The sequence below is a fragment of the Mauremys mutica genome, chromosome 10, assembly GCF_020497125.1.
Source record: "Mauremys mutica isolate MM-2020 ecotype Southern chromosome 10, ASM2049712v1, whole genome shotgun sequence".
NCBI lineage: Eukaryota > Metazoa > Chordata > Testudines > Geoemydidae > Mauremys > Mauremys mutica.
The window spans coordinates 41,898,952-41,911,874 of NC_059081.1; the positions used below are offsets into that span (position 1 = coordinate 41,898,952).

At 40.1% G+C, this 12,923-nt stretch overlaps 1 protein-coding gene across 4 annotated transcripts in view; it reads left to right on the forward strand.

The window, feature by feature from the left end:
- Nucleotides 1-4,120: 4,120 nt before the first annotated feature.
- The window catches only part of HOXD3 (homeobox D3), a 37,092-nt gene continuing 28,289 nt past the window's right edge, over nt 4,121-12,923 (forward strand). The window contains exons 1-2 of one of the 4 annotated variants that reach the window (XM_045032959.1): nt 4,121-4,189; nt 4,721-4,764. The gene's annotated coding sequence lies outside the window, so the exon portion shown is untranslated. Of the gene's footprint in view, nt 4,190-4,224; nt 4,765-12,923 lie in introns of those variants that run through there. The other 3 variants (XM_045032957.1, XM_045032960.1, XM_045032961.1) reach the window with 3 other exon arrangements.

Here is a 12,923-nt window from a genome sequence, read left to right on the forward strand (position 1 = left end):
TTTAATTTTTTGCTATATTTGAGAGAAAGAACTTTGTTACGATTAAATCGTCTATTGAGCGAATACTTGAAAGGCCGATGGTATAATTCAGAAGGCCTGTTCCTGCATTTCTATTACATTTCTATTCTACGTAGTCTCTTGAGGTCATTGGGGGTTTTGGGGTGCACAGGTAATGCAGGATCGGGTCCATGCTAGTTAACTGTCCAACACTGCTACTGTTTCACAGTTACTAGAAACCATTCATCTCACCAGGAATTTTCCTCGTATTTTCATTTTCAGCTGCTGTTGTAATTTTCATAAGTTGCATGGTATTTGTCCATTTTCCGTTTTGCAATATTTGTTTATTTAAGGGTCGCCATATTTATTTGTGTTACCCGAATGGGCCTAGTAAGATCGTTTGAACCATCTTGATTTTTTTTCCAATGGTGCAGGTCCGTACGTCTTCATACTGTTTTTCTTTAAAACAGCAATGCCTCTTGCAAATGAATATTGTGATCAAAACTCAAAATAGTAGAACACATCTCTGACTATTTCATAAAATGTAGATCGCTTTCATTAGGCATGTACTGTCTGCATTTCCACAATAATACGTCTTTGTAATACTACAGAACATCAACTGTCAGCAGGGTAATAAAGTTTATTTCAATTTTTTTAATTTAGTAAGAGACATATATATGACACTGCTAAATTACAATCCAATTTTAATTAAGAGTATTCAGGTTTCAAAAATATTATGCATCAAGTATTTCAGTGTTGCTTTAAGTTTAAAATGTTACAAAACCTAAGTAGAACACAAGGTGTCTCTGAAGTGATGCTTTATGTATGTTTGTATGTATGTATGTATGTATGTACGTATGTATGTATTATCATCGGACTCTGGCACATACCCGCACGATGCTATTGGACAGGTGGACTTTTATTTTATCTTTAAAGGAAAGCGCAGCCAAACACAGGACTTCTATCCTGCTAAACCTCATTCATCTAAATATTCTTTACTCACATGAGTACTCTTGTGTCTACTAGGTTTGGAAGCGTGAATAAAAGCTACTCAAGTAATTAAGTCTTTTGAGGATCCGGCCCTAGACCAGTGCAGATCGAGACAAGCACAAACAAAGGAAAAGGCCCTTTTTACCCCTAAAAAAACCTATCTGTATATTTCTGGTTTTTGTTTTTCACTCATTTCGTGCGGGGCTGTTTGAAAACAAACCCTTGGGGGCTGATATAGTGTAGTCTCATTAATCCTGAAATTTAGAGATATAAAACGCCCCAGAGGAAAATGTTTATATTTAGAACAGGCGGTGTAAAGGGATCTCACCAATAAGGCGGAAGGTCCCCAGGATCTCATAAGAAAAGCACACCCTGCTACTCGTGCTTCTGCTTGAGACGCAGGCAAGTCCAACTGCTTTAGTATAATGCTTCGATGCCTTTTTTTTTCCTGATAGAGAAAATACTATTTTTCTCTCCGAGGCATGATATTTCACATGATCTGATCTGACCGAGTGAAAATAATCCTTGTTTGGTGAAGATTTCTATTTCAGAGTCTCCATCAAGATTTTGCTTAGAACCTTCTCCTTCCCATAATCCCTCACACATTGCGTAAATTATGTTTCGTGCAAAGAAACCAGAGGAACGCGCTCAGTGGTGCACCAAATGGCTTCCCACTCTTAAATTATCTGGTTGATAAACAAACATGTCCTCACGGAAGCAGAAATCTAAATTTTGCTGAGGACACCAACCTTAAAATTATGTAAACACCAGTTGCCTGTAACGTATACTGGGAGGGGTGTGTGTAGTGGGTTTCGGAAATGGCCTACACTCTAGCCCAGTCTGTGTGCAGTCCTGCGCTGCGCTGTTTACTCAGATCAAACTGCTAGTTCAGACAAGCCCCAATCCTGCTCCCTTTGAATTCAGTGGTGCAGGATCAGCCAGTAGTGAGAACTGTATCAGTGGAACAAATTCCAATCTCAATTGCTCCGCTAAAAATCTATATTAATTCCACTGAACTGAATAGAGTGTTCCCGGATTTGACACGATCTAAGTAGGTATGAAATATGGCCTAAAAACAGGTGCTGGGCAATGATTTTATAAAATTCAGGTTAACTGGTTTATTTTAGGCAAATCCACTTGTTACTTCAGACTGAACCTCATCTAAAGAAAACAGCCTTGAAGGAGGAGTGATTCAAGCAAAGCTATTGTTCTGATCTATTTGATAAAGGTGAAAAATTTAATCTCCTACTTGGTTAAAACTCGTAAACGTGTGGAGACTGCAGAAAATCCATGAAGCAACATTTTGCTGCATGAATTTGCATAAATACACCAGTACCCCCCTAGTGTCAGCAAAGGCTATGTGATTTGGTAATGCAGATTTACAGGCGACCTGATAGTCTATATTCTATTTTTTTTTAATATCAGCGCTAAAAATATATTCCCTGACCGAAGTCAACATAAACATATTTGCTCCGGACCAAAACTGGCTTGACTAAATTATATATAGGAAAATCCTGTTACAGGGAAAGCCATTTTGAAAGGCCAGGACTGTCTGAGCCAGTCTATAAACTACCATAGTCTATAAACCCGAATGCTGCTTTTTAACGTGACTATTTATCTCACTGATATGTATCAATCTGGATGAAGACTTCTGTGGACAAATATTTGATTCTAAAATAAACCTATTTTTCAAAGAGGGGGAATCAAACACAGATATTTATTACAATATTGCTTGTTGGCATGTTTTTCCAGAGGTGTATAAACAGGCTACCAGCAAAGAAGAGGAACTTAAGTTCCACCCACTCTGTGCAATTTATTTGCGGTGGGCTAACAATATTACCCCAGAGTGCACCCATCTCATTCGTTCTTGGGGAAAGCCTCCCCCCCCCACAACACTTTTAATTTGGGCTCTGTGAGTTTATAATGCTATTTCGTACCCTTGGCTCTCGGATATCAGTGTGGAATTCTGCTAAACACAGCGATGGCACAAAATGGCCCACAGTATAACAGCGTACGGCCCCGTGAAATCCGGGTCCTGTGATTTACAGAGGGAGAGGCAACATTTGGAATGAAAAGTGGGTTTGATGTGCTAGTGAATGCAGCGCCAATTCAAACAAATCCCCAAGAGCAGTTTATGAAAATGGCACCTTTAATTTTTGCACAGGTTGTGCGTTTTAATTTCAATTTTCAACATCTGTGCTTTAAATGAGTGAAATACAAAATATCTCTGCTGTTGATACCTCTATGCATGGAAGTTGTTGTGTGTATTGCACTTGTGTGACATTCATTTCGGTGTCCCTTTGCTCGCGTGTAATTCATTCATGTGGAATATTAAAGAAGAGGGTGCATATATTTCAGAACACTTTATTTTTAACTCTGTTTTCCATTTGTGTGCACAATTATCTTGGATGCTGATAGGACAGGATTCGTAGTAGTTTCCTAACGTCAAAATATGAAGAGGAAACGCCCAGGAATGTCAAGCGGTTTTGCTCCGATCTGCATTTATAGGTCCAGGGACAATTTTTAAGAAATCAAAGTTTTGGGTTTTTTTTTTCTGAGCAGCAAATGTCATACACGTGGCTGTTTTCTCCAAATGCAAACGGATTAATTAAACTCACGTAAACATGGAAAAACACGCAGCAGTTGAACAACGTGGATGATTCCACCTTCGAATTAAAGAAGCCACCGAGCAACCTGTGTGCGTTATAAATTTGAGACTGGTTAGGAAGGAGTTATTCCAGATCAGTTTATTTGTAGGCTATCGGTGAGCTTGAGTTCAGTAGTGGGCGCTAAAGCAGTCCCGCTTCTTTTTGTTGCGGGGGGGGGTATAAATGACATACATTAAAAAACTGATTCAGAATAAATTCCAACACTCCTGGTATATGAACACCGAGAAATGTAGATAACAGGTAGGGAAGAGGATCTCCCCTTTGAATAGCGCTGGCACCAGAACTCTGGGAGGACCCCAGAGACTTTAGGACCCAGGCTTGTGTTTTTGTGGAAATAAACACGCTTCAAACAACCCCGGATTTCTTTTGCATTTTCTTCCATAACTTCTCTGCCTGGGAGTGCAACTCGCCAGTGGGGTTGATTACACGCCCCAGTCAGAATGCACAGATGATCTGCCGTGTCACGGGAACCAGAGGAAAGAGGGCAAATAAAGCTAGAGAGAGAAAGAGCAGGCAAAAGAAACATGGCGCTGGTAAGCAGTATGTGCAAAATCCGCAAGGAATTGCAGTAAATTCCTTTTTGTTTGAAGAAAATTTACAACTTGGTAATAGACCTTTTTATGACCTATTTGGGCTCGTCATTGGCTGAGGCTGGTCATGTGCAGGCAGTGATGGCTTTCATGGCCTTTTTCCTGATTTCCCTGGCGAATTTCCCCCTGCATTCTGCCTTCTGAGAGCCTCAACCCCTCTTTTTCTAACCTTTGTCTCCGATGAGGTGTATTACAGTCGCTATGATGTTTGTGTACTGATCCATTTTAGACCAGGGCTCTTAAAAAAAACCTCGCCCGATTTCTGCGGGCTGCTACCTTGTCAGCCTCCAGCTATTTTGAGGACTCATAAGCGAGCATCTCGCTGCCGAGTGGCAAGGTCCCAGTCTGCCAGGCTGGCTCCCGGAGCCAGGTTGTTTTGGGTAGAGCTCTCTCCCTGTACCTGTTAGCCCATTGTCTTTTGCCTTTTTATTTTATGCGGCTCGGATTGCTATCAACCCGTCTAATGGATTACAGCGACCCTCCTCGGCTCCCCTGCCTTCTTCCAGTGCAGCGAGCGGGTAAGGAATTCATTCATTTCTGTCTTATTACAGGGCTCCCCATAACCCAGACGCCACCAAATGACTTGAGAAGTCATAAAATAAAGTGTTCGGGACAATAATATCCGCAGCATTCATTTAGGCACTCAAATATCTTCGAGTGTAGGTCACTAACTGTGGCTGCGAAATGCCCCTGCCTGTTTTGTCACCTGTCTGCGAGGCAGTTTCTGATCCATTAAGCCACGAGCAAACACCACTTTCAAAACTATTTCTATTGGGGGGTGTTCGGTCTGGTTTAAGGGCTGTCTCGAAGAATAAGCTCTAAGAAAATGTGGCAAAGGCGATCAAAATACTCTGCTGAATGCCGAAGCAGGAAGTTTAGTTGAAGCAGAGTGTACGCTACTCAAAGAGAGAGAACAGACATTTTAATTTGTGGGATATTCTTTGCTTTGCTCCAATAAAGGGCTTTTTGACGAATTGCTTAGTCTCATGATTTTGCAGTTTGCTCCAGATTATATAATGTATTTGCATAACTACAGATTAACAGGTGTTTTTCTGATCAGAATGTTTGTCATTAATAATTTGCAACGCTGAATGTCACATGAAAGTTGTCAATGTTGAGCCTGGATGAATAATGCTATCAGTTCTCAGTTATTTTGGATTTATGCCGTTAGCAAATTACGAGTGACGTTGACACTGAATATAAATATTTTACAGCATCTCTTCTCTCTATGCTTTTAATTATAACAAACCATAAAGGATGTGTATGTGGTCTGATTCTTTCTTGCTGCTTAGCTTTATTCATCACAAGGCAGAATTTTATAATAATGGAAAATATAAGACTCTGAAGTTAATGAATATTTCAGAACTTAAAGAAGCTTTGTAGTAACTGTCTACTGTGTGTTTAATTTTCCAGGGCTATCTAGGGTGATTTTTTTTGCCAGATCTACATTGTCTTGATTTTATTTTAGTACTATATGGTATACCACATATTATACTGATACAAGGAATACACATAAACGCATTCACGACTACCATTTCTTTAGAGCTGTAAACATGCAATACACTACAATGCAATGCAATGCAATACAACAGTTCTCGCAGTACGACTTGTAAATGGTAAAATTACAGATATGTAAGTTAATAACCTTTTATAAACAGATTAATTTTACAATATATAGCTATTATACACAAATGATATATATTTTATGTGTTATGCATATATGTATAATCTACCTATTACAAACTGTATTTTGAAATGTATATATAATAATTATATAATTGTTCATCCTCAGTGATAGAAATGTTGCATTGCATCTAATGTTTACAATTCTGGAAAAAGGTTATTATATTATATTATATTATATAGACATACAACATTTTACAACAGCATTATTTAGGTCACAAGCAATCCTTTATTATGTCAGATATAAGCATCGTATATAGTATTCAACATTGATTATGATAATAGAAAGGATTCTGTTGGGTCCAGGATAGCTATTTTGAAGCCTGCAGAATTAAACAGTGTCAATCCCAGTGTGTGTGCCTTCCAATAGGTCTGTTATCCCATAAATTTGCTATAATGAGTAAAGTGAAGACTCTTAACTTAGTGGTGCTTTATATGTATCCTTTCGCAACACCATAATGACATTTTATTTAAAATGACAGTTAGGTTGGGGAAATAACTTCTGACACAGCAACAATTTACAATATTAATTGGAAAATTATGCATTAGCTAATTATTTGTTTCTCAGAATAACTCCTCATGTGATATATTTATTAGTATAGGTAATATTATGCAGTTGATTAGTAATAAAATTATCTACAATTTTGCAAAATTGTCTCTTAAATGTTTTCTAATTAATAGCAGCTCTGGGTGGGTGGGGAGAATACCCTATAACTTCGCAAGGGCAAATTTTAAAAATATGCTCGTGTATAATATATATACAGAAAATGGGTTTGTATATATATATACATTATATATATATACACCCATTGAACGGTTTCTTTGGTATTTTACGGGGTTTTTTTTCTAAAAGGGACGGCATTCAATTCTCTTTACCTCTCTCGATATATTTCTGTTATTAAAATTAACACACACACACACATGCTGCTAAGTATGTGTGTATGTGCTTCTAAATTGCTAACATTTTAAAGAAAGTATCTGTGTGTATCTGTGTGTCTGTTTATTTGGTTGCAAAGCGTTCTTGATGTAACAGGTGTGAGAAGTACAATGTGAATATTGATTTATATAATTAATGTAATCATTGAAAGGAAATAGATGATTCATTAAATATACTTTAATGACGTACGTTCTGTAAAGAATAATTATAATCAAGGAAACTGCAACCAGGAACCAATCGTGCTATCCAGACCTCATTAACACTCGTTTAACGTTTAAAAATAAAGTTATAGCCCATGCTTCGTTTTTGTAAGTAAATTCCCTCACTTTTTGTCCCGAAGAAAAAAACAGATGAATGAGCTGAATCTGTGTCCGGTAGATGCTTGGTGAATATCCGGGGGTGATGCGAACATAAAGCAAACCTAATAGATAGGGAAAATAAATACAAGATTTTTTTCCCGAGCCTTAGAATCCAACGATTTTTTTATTTTCCAGTCATGTTTTCTCAAAGAAATATATTTCTCATGGAGTGCTTTATGAGCTCTTGGGGCAGAAAAAATCAGAACAAAGACAGTATTTCACTCCTTGGCTGGCAGGCAGCTGTTAAAGGTATTTACTGCTCTACTGCAGTGCGGCAGTGAATGCTGCTGGCAGTGTTAGAGGAAAAAAACCTGGAAGTTAAAGGAAAAGATGAAGCATAGTAAACATTGCAACCGTTCAGCTCGGTACAGCTTATACTAAGAGCCTCCAAAGTAGATACGATACAACAAGAATATATTTCACCGAGGCACGTTGTCAATTTTGCTTGTTAAAGGAAGGAATCTCAAATCTCTAATTCTAAAAGGGGGAAATAACAAAATAATAAAAGCGTCCTACATTCTCCAAGAAACATGTGACTTCGAGTGACTGAACTTAGTTTGCCAATCAGAGGGAACCGGTGATTATATCAACTCCCATGAAAAATGGTTTCAAGTGCTTGCAAAGGTGAAGGTGGGAAGAAGAACAATTTATTTTGGCATGTTTTAATGAAAAGGAAGACTACGCAATGTTTCACATCTATGTATGCACTCTGACCCGTTTCATTACTAGGAAAGATGTTATTTTTCTCTATTTCTCTCTCTCTATGTGTGTGTATACATACGTGCATTCAGATAATGGCATTTCTAGTGTATGTGTAGATAGATAGATAGATAGATAGATAGATAGATAGATAGATCCATCTACACTGTAGGCAGGTATTGCCTAATAAATTTTTAAAAATTAAAAAATGAACCCAAGCAAGTTGAAAAAAAAAACTAAATTGGAAAAAAAGCCCAATGCGCTTTTGATTCTATATTTGCTGATGTTGGATATTCTTTTATTTTCGCTGTTTTCAAAAAGCTACCATTATACCAGAAATTGGACCAGAGAGTGCAATCACCTTTAAAGCAGCATCCTCCACTGCCTGCAATGCGGAGTTCTCCTTCAGAGTAGCTGGCAAAATGTGCCCCGGAGTTTACCCCTTTGTCAGGAAAGACACAGGTTTATTTTTAACATTGATTATTTGTTATTTTCAGTTGTATGCTTTTTTCTCCTGCTGGTATTTTATTAGGCCAGAAATCAATAGAAATACTCGAAGACTAAGGTGCCACTCAAAGTGAGTAAATTGGCAGTCTGCCCCTAAGTATAAGGAAGATTTTATTTATTTATTTAATATAATAGAGAGAGGCAGAAGATGAAAACATTCCTTTCAGATGTTTGCTATCTTTTGTCTTTCAAAACTATACAATCACATTCTGCCTTTTGTATCTGCTTGCTCAGTTTATGTGTCGAAAATAGACTATAATTCCGATGAGTGTTGGCATGCGGGTTATGTGATCCCTGGACTCTTGCTTATCACTTCGTTTGGATACAGCATATAGCAAAGTCAAAGAGGAGGAGAGGTAGTATCCCTTGATTTATGTGGTAATGTTGTAAACCATTTGGAGAGTTGATATTTTTATGTGTTTATCTGTGTACTGCGAATTAACTCATCAGACTTTATCTAGGCTACGTCAAAAAGGCCAAGTTTTCAGAAAAAAATTTCCCCACAGACCCTCTCCTTCTCCTTCGGCCCCCCTCTGCCCGATCATTCAAAGCTGTCTCGCTGGGGTGGGAACCTGTCCCTCAGAAACCGGGAGGCCTGTCTCCTGTATAACCATTTCGTTTTCCGGCCTCTCGTCCAGGAGAAGGCGCTGTAGGACAAGCCTCACAGTTTTCTGTCGTTAAGAATGGCCCTTAGCTTAGCTGTTACGCAATGAGAGGGGCGAGCACCTTCTACATGATCGTCCACCGTGCCTGAGCAGCACAGCAGCAAGGCCAAGTGCACATGGCACTCATGTACCCGCTCACCCAGGCTCTCATCTGGCAATCAGCAGAAACAGCCCTCAAGAGACAATTCCTGATGACTATTTACTGTCGGGAAATACTCAGATGCGTTTTTCCTTCCTTTCACCCTACCAGGGTATCCTCCAGGGTGCGACGCACACCTTTCGCGAGGGTGGAAAACCGTTTCCTTTATCACATCCGTTTTGTCCCCCCTCAGTGCGGTACTGCAGGGGGTTGGTAGGACCCCTGTGATGAACGCCGAGATAGTCACTGGTGTAGTGAAGTTGTGCGGACCATCATCCACTGAGTCATTAAACTCTCGGTGCTGACCCTTCCAGCTGCACACAGCCTCCCTTCCCAGCCTCCAACATACACCTCAGCAGGGGGCCCAATTCTCGGGCTCAAATCTACCTACAGGATCTGAGAAGAGCACTGCACCTCCCCATACAAAGAACGATTCACGGCTTCCCTAGCACTGCCCAGTCTGCCGCAGGCCACTGACATTTCAAACACTACCAGCTTCCACGATCATCACGTGCAGTCCTCGTTTATGAGGGTGTATAGGGAGCCTTTTGTACTATGATTCACCAGTGCTCACTATTAGCTGATCTCCAGTGTCATCAGCCCGGTCTTTGATGTTGTTCAGTCACCGTTTCCTTTGCTCCCCTTTTGATCTCCGCTGCAGCACCCCCTACTGCATTTCCCCTTCAGGCTCACTTTGCGGGAGTACCCCCACTTATCTGGCTACTCTCCGCTCTCGGACAGCAGGCGGTAAAAGCACATTCACCCACAAATCTCCCTCTCTCTTTCTCAGGCGCAGGCTTCAGGGTTCAACTTTCACCGTCAGGCCACAAGTATTTGTACCAGCCCGACCTTCCTGGTCACTCAGCGCCTTCCCTTCTGTCCTCAGTGCCCTTCAATGGTATAAGCACAGTCCATGGTGAGCCTGGCTTCCTACGGCAGCTCCCACACCCTGTGGACTCCATGTAGTGCTCCACCTCAGCTTCACTCCTAACCCTTACACCGGCTGGGATGCACTGCCAGAGACAGCGTGTTTCTCTTATGGATCTTCCCACTCAACCAACTTTCCACACTCGCTGGCACGGTTGGCTTTACAGGCTTGCTGCTGGGGGTGAGGCTCTCGAGTTCCATAAGTGTTCACTGAAAGCCCTCACCTCTACACTCAAGAGCAGGACACATTCCCATGGCTGGATAAATTTTGATAAAATAATGTCACCCAATTTATTGGCCATCATAAAGATCGCACAATGGGTTGAGCTGAAAGCGTTGACGCAGGTGATATTGTACGTCACAGCCGCTGCTTGCATTTAGATTGTAAATTCCTCGAGGTAGGATCCTTGTCTGTATGTCCACCCAGTACCATAAACGCCAGTCGCACTCTATACAAATAATTACAATAATCCCACTCCTGTATCGTTACTATTTCCAGTGAAAACTGATTATTATTGGATTACTTTACTCCCTATCTCTGTTCCATTTTAAGATCAGCAACATCTGTACCTGAAAGCAGGTACTATTCGGAATCCTCCAAAATCCAGTTTCTCATTAGAACAACAAAAATCTGCCTTCCGTATTCACTGACCAGAGCTTTAAAGACACACTAGCATTTCATAATGAATTCGGCAGGAAGAACATCATATTTCCCTGGAGTGGACTGGAGCTATTCAGCAGCAGGCAAAGTATCTCCATACCCCAATTAGTAAGATTTATATTCCAATTTACTCTCAGTAGAGCTTCGCTGTGTGCTCTACCTCCCATCCCCTCTTCGCTCCCAATATTTCTGGATCTTCTATGCATCCTTCAGGATAGCTGAATGACTTGATTGTATCCATCCCTAAAATTGTTGCTTCCATTCTGATTTCTTAAGTACTAAGGCTAAATAATGTGTGTCTTCCAGCCTTTGCACGTGCATTCTGTCTGCTACACCTTTTTAGCTGCTTAATAATGGTGTCTTGCTTTGAACTGCACATTTTTTCAATGTTCTAATATTGCACTGAGAACCGTCCAGTTGTGGCATGTTTTCTTCCTGATGGTGTTCTTTGCCACCTCAGTGAACAAACACTTCCTCTCCCACAGCTCATTCGGTCTTTTTTCCTCTCTTTATAGTGCCAAATTCCACTTTATACATTTCTCTTATATTGTCCAGGTTATTGCAAAAGGAGCTACAGTGATTGTGCATGCAGATTAAGAAAATCTTACACTGTTAATTTATTACACTGTTAATAAATGATCTGAGTTGACTCATGATCTTAACCTGCCAGATTTAAATAATGTTTCCCCTCTTTTCTGTACCACAATGATCTCAGTTATCTGGCCAGCTTCAAACGCATTTTACCTTGCTATATGAAGAAAATGTGTCCTCTACAATATGATTTTCAGACTCCATGAGTTGGTGCCTTCATTTTTTGACCTGCCTAAACAATGACGGTTCCCCATTAGATTCTGATCTACAACCACTTCCTTCGCCCTTGCAATGAAACTATTTGTGATTAGCTCACTTTTACCTTAGCTGTCACTTAATAATTACCGGTAGGACTTCCATGTAATTAGCTTTGGATGCTTCAGTTGGTCAGCACTTTTGACGCTTTAGCTGCTGTTCTTTGGAAGGAAGACTGAAACGGAATAATAGAATCATAGAATATTAGGGTTGGAAGGGACCTCAGGAGGTCATCTAGTCCAACCCCCTGCTCAAAGCAGGACCAATCCCCAATAAACGTGGTATTGACTGTATTCTTCCAAATCATGTACACAAGGCTCATAATGCTCTTTCAGAACTTGTATGTGTATACTCACAAGTACACTGATACATCTCATTTAGGGTGCATGTGATAGTCACTCACCATCAATTCATTACATTGCAGAAAGACCCATAATGTTACAATGCCCAAGTTGTAGAAAGACCAGAACCTGCTTGTACATATCGGAATATTATGTAGAGATCTGCCTTTGTTTTGCTCCCTACAGTTAACTTTCTGCAATCCCATAGCTGGCTCGATTCTCTATTGCCCGCGCACCCACAAATCCACTTGCAGTCATTGGGTTCGTTAGCTGGACAGGCGATGTAGGTTCTGGCCTATTCTCAGCTAGAAGGGCTTTCCCCAGGACTTTGTCCAATTCCATTCTATCGGTCTGTCATTCTCAAGGCTGTTGCTCACACGGTACGATAGTGCCCAAATGAAGATTTGGAAGAAATAGCCTGTGAGGGATATATTTTCTATATGGTAAGGGAGGATTTAACCCTTCCTGTCCTTTTCATGTTAAAACGATGTCCATAGCTAAAATCTCACACACTGTACTGGCTAAGAGTTTATTCTGAACTTCCATTGGTCCATGGCTTTCTTGGAGTAAGATGATATGGTAGTTCCCCTATAGTTCGGCATATCCTTGAAAGTGTGAATATAGCAAACCATCCAGAAGGCTTCTTCAGTCCAAACACAGATCGAATCTGGAATCGGAGGCAGTACAGAGCATAAAAAGAAACAAACTATTTCACAGAGTTGTCCTATTTATGAATACACGAAAACGTTATCTTTGAATCAGTTTTTACGAGGCAAAAGGAAAACACCAGAGTGCAAAATAACCAGGTGTCAGAGAAAGGAAGCAAGAGAGAAACATTATTATAATAAAAAAATCAGGACTCCTCATACTCTCTACCTAGTGAAAGACAAATTGTTAAGCCATGGTTATAGAA